We start from the raw sequence: 6,839 nt of genomic DNA on the forward strand, positions 1-6,839 counted from the left end.
TTTTTTTTTAATTTATTAAAATTTGTTTTGTGGCCTATCATATGTTCTATCTTGGAGAATGTTCCACGTGTTGATGAATAGAATGTATATTCTGCAATTGTTGGGTGGAATGTTCTGTTAATATCTCTTAAGTCCATTTGTTCTAGGGTATAGTTTAAGTCCATTGTTTCTTTGTTGACTTTCTGTCTTGATGATTTGTCTAGTGCTGTGAGTGGAGTAATGAAATCCCCCACTATTATTGTGTTGCTGTCTATGTCCTTTCTTAGGTCTAGTAGTTATTATTCTATAAATTTTGGAGCTCCAGTGTTAAGGGCATATATATTTAGGATTGTCACATTTTTCTGTTGTACTAATCCTTTTATCACTATATAATGTCCCTCTTTGTCTTTTTAAACTTTTTTTTCTCTTTAAAGAAGAATAGCCACCCCTGCTTGCTTTTTTGTTCATTTGCATGGAATATCTTTTTCTACCCCTTTACCTTAACTTTATGTGAGTCCCTTATGTGTTAGGTGAGTCTCTGACAGCAGATACCTGGTTGGTAAATGTTTATCCATTCTGCCACTCTGTATCTTTTATGTGGAGTATTTAGGCCATTTATATTCAATGTTAGTATTGATATGTGAGGTATTATTATATTCATTGTGCTAGCTATTGCTTAAATACCTTGGCTTTTTTGTGTGTATGTTCTGTGTTATTGTTTGTTTTATAGGTCCTGTGAGATTTATGCTTTAAGGATGTTCTATCTTGATGTATCCTGAGAATTTGTTTCAAGATTTAGTGCTCCTTTTTAGCAGTTCTTGTAGTGCTGGCTTGGTTGTGGCAAATTCTCTCAGCATTTGTTTGTCTGCAAAAGACTGTATCTTTCCTTTATTTATGAAGCTTAGTTTTTCTGGATACAAAATTCTTGGTCGACATTTGTTTTAAGAAGGCTACAGATAGGACTCCAGTCCCTTCTAGCTTGTAGCATTTCTGCTGAGAAATCTGCTGTTAATCTGAAAGGTTTTTCTTTACAGGTTACCTGATGCATTTGCCTTACAGCTCTTAAGTTTCTTTCCTTCGTCTTACAGTTAGATAACCTGATGACTGACTATGTGACTAGGCAGTGATTATTTTGCAATGAATTTTCTGAGTGTTCTTTGAGCTTCCTATATTTGGATGTCTAGATCAGTAGCAAGGCCAGGGATGTTTTCTTCAGTTGTTCCCTCAAATATGTTTTCCAGACTTTTAGATTTCTTCCTGGAGAACACCAATTATTCTTAAGTTTGGTTATTTAACCTAATCCCAAACTTCTTGGAGGCTTTGGTCATTTCTTTTAAATTCTTTTTTCTTTGTCTCTGCCTAATTGGGTTAATTCAAAAGCCTTGTCTTCAAGCTCTAAAGTTCTTTCTTCTATTTGTTCAGTTCTATTGCTGAGAATTTCCAGTGTATTTTGCATTTCTTTAAGTGTGTCCTTTATTTCTAGGAGTTGTGATTGTGTTTTATTTATTCTATCTATTTCTCTGGATAATTTTCTATCCATATTCTGTATCTTTTAAAAAATTTATTTAAGTTTGTATTCACCTTTCTCTGGTGCCTCCATAGGTGGCTTAATAATCAACCTTCTGAATTCTCTTTTTGGCAATTCAGAGATTTATTCTTGTTTTGCCTCCGTTGCTGGTGAGATAGTGTGATCTTTTGGGGGTGTTTCATACCCTTGTTTTCTCATATTACCAGGATTGTTTTCCTGGGTCTTTCTTACTTGGATATACTATGTCAGAGAGAAGATCCAGGGCTCAAGGGCTTTGTTCAGATTCCTTTTTCCCATGGGGTGCTCCCTTGATGTGATGCTCTCTTCCTTCCCCTAGTGATGGGGCTTCCTGAGAGTCTAACTTCAGTGACTGTGATTTCTCTTCTGGGTCTAGCCACCCAGTGGGGCTACCAGGCTCCAGGTTGGTACTGGGAAGTATCTGCAAAGGGTCCTGTGATGTGATCTATCTTCAGGTCTCTGAGCTATGGATACCAGCACCTGCCCTGGTGGAGGTAGCAGGAGAGTGAACTAGACTCTGTGAAGTTCCTTGGTTGTAGTTTTGTTTAGTGTGCTGGTTTTGTGTTGGTTTGTCTCCAGCCAGGAGGTGGTACTTTCAATAGAGAATCAGTGGCAGTAGTATAGGGAAGACGCAAGTTTGTCCTAGGGTTGCCTGGATAGGTATTTGGGTTTCTCAGGTAGTAGGTGGGACCATAGACCTCCCAAGAAATTATTTCCTTTGTCTTCAGCTACAAGGGTGGGTGGAGAAAGACCATCAGGTTGGAGCAGGGTTAGGTGTGTCAGAGCTCAGACTCCCCTTGAGTGGGGCTTGCTGTAGCTGCTATGGGGGAAGTGGGTGTGGTTCTTAGGCCAATGGAGTTACGTGCCCAGGGAGGTTATGGCTGCCTCTGCTGCATCATAGCGGTCGCCAGGGAAACGGGGGGAAGCCAGAAGTGACAGGCCTCATCCAGCTCCCACATAGCCCAAAAGGCCAGTCTCACTCCCACTGTCCCCACTCAACAGCACCGAGTTCATTTCCAGGCAACTGGTGAGCAGGGCTGAGAACTTGCCCCAGGCTACAAGCTCCAGACTGAGAAAGTAAGCAGGGCTTTCAGATTTCACACCTCCCACCCACAACAGTTTCTCTGCTTGTATCTGCACTCCCCATTCACGCCTTCCTGCCCCCACCAGATTCTGTCCCGGACACCATGTATTTGGTCAAAATTGTTACAAAGTTATCTGGAAATCAAAAACTTTCTCCCCGTGGTTTTTCCACAGTTCCACTGGCAGCCCTCCCCAAGGACCCCTGAAAGTCAGGAATTGTTTCCCTGGGGACCAATAGTGCCTACAGGGCTCTTCCTGCTGCTTTTTGTACCCCTATATTTTGCTCAGCTCTCTAAATTCATCTCAGCTCCAGGTAAGGTCAAATGCTTCTCCCATGATCTGGACCTTCAGGTTCCCCAGTGAGAATGTGTGTTTGGGGTAGACATTCGCCCTCTCACACTTTGAGTACCCACAGTTTTTGGCTCTCTCAAGGAGCCTGCAGGAGCAAGCCACTTCCTTCAAAGGATCTGTGTATTCTCTCAGCTTTTCTAGTATGTTTCTGTGGTAGTTCTGGGAGCAAAGGTCATAATTTGAGTCTCCACATGCTGCTCTGCCTGTCCGAGTAGGAGTTGCAAGTTAATCTTTTTTTCTTTCTGACTCTTTTTCTCTTTATTGAACATAGTAGTCACAGTTATTTCAAAGTACAGTCAATATAATTTAATTTTAATGCCTGGATCAGCTATATGACTGTTTCTATTGTCTGCTTTTCCTCTTGTTTCTATCTCTTGGTATGCCTTGTGAATTTTTAATGAATGTGAGGTTTTTTTTTTTTTTTTTTAAGAAAAATTAAAATTCTTGGGAAATGTGGCTTTCCTCCAAGAGAAGATTCTTTTTAGCTTCACCCAGGATGTTAGAATAAATCAGCTTTATCCAGGCTTACCCTAAGTTGATTTGGGATCATATCTCATTCTGGGAGAGGTGGTTGTCTTATCTAATGTGCAGACACCAACCCAGAAAATCAAAAAAATAAATTAAGAAACAAGGTAATATGTTCCAAATAAAAGAACAAAATAAATCTCTAGAAGTCAACTGTAGTGAAATGGAGACATGTGATTTACCTACCAGGGAATTCAAAAATCAGTCATATAGATGGCCACTGAGATATAAAGAGCAATGCTTAAAAAAACAGAATTTCAACAAAAAGAAAATATTTAAAAGTACTAAATAGAAATCATAAAGCTGAAAAATATAATAGCTGAACTCAAAAATTCCATAGAGGGATTCTATAGCAAACTAGATCAAGCAGAATAAAATATAGGAAAACTTGACGACAGATCAATGGAAATAATTCAATCTGAAGAGTAAAAAGAAAAAATATATAAAAGAGTGAAGATAGCTTGAGGGACTTATGGGACACCATCAAGCTAAATAATGTATATATTTTTGGACTAGTAAAAAGAGAAGAGAGAGAGAAAGGAACAGAAAATACATTTGGAGACACAATGGCAGAAAACTGTCCACGTCTGAGGAAGGAAATAGAAATTCAGATCCAGGAAGCTCAATGGACACCTAATAGGATGAATCCAAAGAGACCCACAGCATATTACAATTAACTGTTAAAGTATTGATCTATCTATAGTTCAGATGTCTCAATGGAAGCCTGGACTATTTACTAGGGTCTTTTAATTTGGGTAGGCTTTTAGTTCCAATTTTTATCTCTCATCACAGTTGGACTAGTGATAAGTATACTTAGATCTTTAATCACTTAGCAACTGTTATCTGTTTGGTTCCCCAGATGTTCAGTCTGGTTCACTTATGATAAATGGAAAATTCTTTAAGGGAAAAGCATCTCAGACTGTCAGGTTTACTTCTCTGAGTTTCTCTGCTCTTCAAAATTGTGACCCCCAACCTTGAGCTGCCTTGCTAGCCTTGCATGACAAAATTTTTCTCCCTAAGCCCATGAGACTGCTGAAAGCTATGTTCAGCTTCTATACTTCTTAATAGACTCTTTCTGCTTGATTTATTAGTTATCAGCAATGCTGGTTATGAATCAGCAAATAGATTGAAGCAAAAAAAAACAAAAAACAAAAAAAAACCCAGCATAGAATGTCATGTTCACTTCAGTGAATTCCTCTTCTCACTAAGATGTTGGCCCATCAAGGGCTGACTGTTTTGTTGGCTTAACAATATTTCCAACAGATGTTTACTGTGTTTTCTCCAGTTTTTCCCAGTTGTTTTTATTATGAAGATTGATGTGCTCCATACAAAAAACAATTGTATGTGTTTAATCTAGTTTTAGTTGTGTATCTGTGGTTTCCATTTAACACATCCTGACTAATATGTAAAACTCAACATCTATGTTGATAAAACTATCTGACAGAATGCAGGGTGAGGCAATAACAAGTAGACAATTTTAAATTCTGCTATCCTCATATTGCTCAATTTTGTTGATTCTCATCCGTAGATTCTTGATGTTATTACATAGCTATTCAGCGGTTTGCAGTGTTTTGCTTTCCTTTACATTCCCAATTGCTAGACATTCCATGAGACTCTGCCAGATGGTCTCTTAATATTTTCTGAAAAATATTGGCTCTCTACCATGTCCACATCCCTATGCCCATGGTATTCTACATTAATTTGTAACCTGTGTAGTCTGTGTCTTAGTATTCTAGCATGAGTCTCAGGTTCTTGCAGAAATAGGCAGGGCCTTTCAAATCTTGCTGAGTTTAAAAAATTCATTCTTATGTGGTTCCACTTTGAAAACATTAAAAGAATCTAAATAATTATAAAACATTCCATTGAGCTGCCCAAGCAGCTCAGAACTTTCTCCTTGTTAATTGTATATTGTTCCATATTGGATAATGCCATAGTCTTTCTGCATTGGCTTAAATTATTTCTTGAAATAGACTATTATAAAGAGAGATGTAATTTATAATTCATGTGGAGTGCATTTCTTCATTCATTGAACACATATTTATTAACTCTTAACCTTATTCTAAGCACTGATGATAGAACAGTGAGGAAGATAGACAAATTCCTTCACTCCAGAAGCTTACAGTCCTATTGGCAGACAACAAACCAAAAAAAAAGAAAAATAAATAAGTTATCAAAAACATATGAATCATTATCTCAATTAATAATAAAAGCTATGAAGACAGTAAAATAGTATAATATAAAAGAAGTATTGAGAAAATATAAGATATGGTGAGAAAGAAAGAATGTTTTGAGAGTTGACATTTGATGAGAGACCTAAATGGTGAGGTGTCACTTTTGCAAAGGTCTGATGAAAAGGTGGCCCAAGTTGAGGCAAAAGCAAATGCAAATATCCTTGTGCTAACAATATCCTTGTGCTTGCAATGATTCCTTCATCTTGAGACTTAAGCCTTTGTGTAGTATCCTACCATATTGAATATTGCTAACTTGTGTAACCAATAGGCCAATGAAGAAATGATGATGTGTAATTTATGAAGCTATGTCATAAAAGGTATTGAGGCATGTATCTTACTCTCCTTGACCATTCATTCTTAGCAAAGATATTTTCCATATTGCTGGAAACTCAAGAAATCCTATGGGTAGGGCCATATGGTGAGGAATTAAAACCTCCTGAAAAGAGTCAAGAAGAAACAGAGTCCTCCTGCCAGTCATCATGTGAGTCAACCATCTTGGAAATGAACCCCCTAGCACCAGATGACTGTAGCCCACACCAACACCCTGACAGCAACTATATGACAGACATCAAGCCAGACCTTACCAGCTTAAGTCACTTCTAAATTCATGAATGACAGAAAATTATTTTTGTTATTATTTTTTGTTGTTATTTTTAAGCCCATAAGTTTGTGGTAATTTGTTAAGCAACAATAGCTACCTAATGCTGTAACAAATACCTAACTATGTGGAAGTGGCTCTGAATCCAGGCAGTGGGAAGAATGTGGAAGAACTTTGAAGAGACGAGAGTGAAAACCTAACATTCCTTGAACAGACTGTAGGGAGAAGCCTGATGGCTTTTGAGGAGGTTGATAATGAGATCTTAAAGGATAATGAAGGAAAAGGAATTCTTGTTATGAATTGGTAGAAAGTTTACCAACACTATTACCTGCAGTTGTGTGGAAAGGAAAAATGTGGTTAATGAATTGAAAATGATCTGCTAAGGAGTTTTCCCAAACTTCTTCATGATTATAGCGAAATGAAAGAGGTAAGAGATAACCTAAAAAATTGTTTAAAAAGAGACAAGACTTGACGGTCCTGAAAATTTCTCCAGATGGCAAAAATACTAAAATTAAGAAATGAGGCC

The sequence above is a fragment of the Mandrillus leucophaeus genome, unplaced genomic scaffold (genome assembly GCF_000951045.1).
Source record: "Mandrillus leucophaeus isolate KB7577 unplaced genomic scaffold, Mleu.le_1.0 Scaffold316, whole genome shotgun sequence".
Taxonomy (NCBI): domain Eukaryota; kingdom Metazoa; phylum Chordata; class Mammalia; order Primates; family Cercopithecidae; genus Mandrillus; species Mandrillus leucophaeus.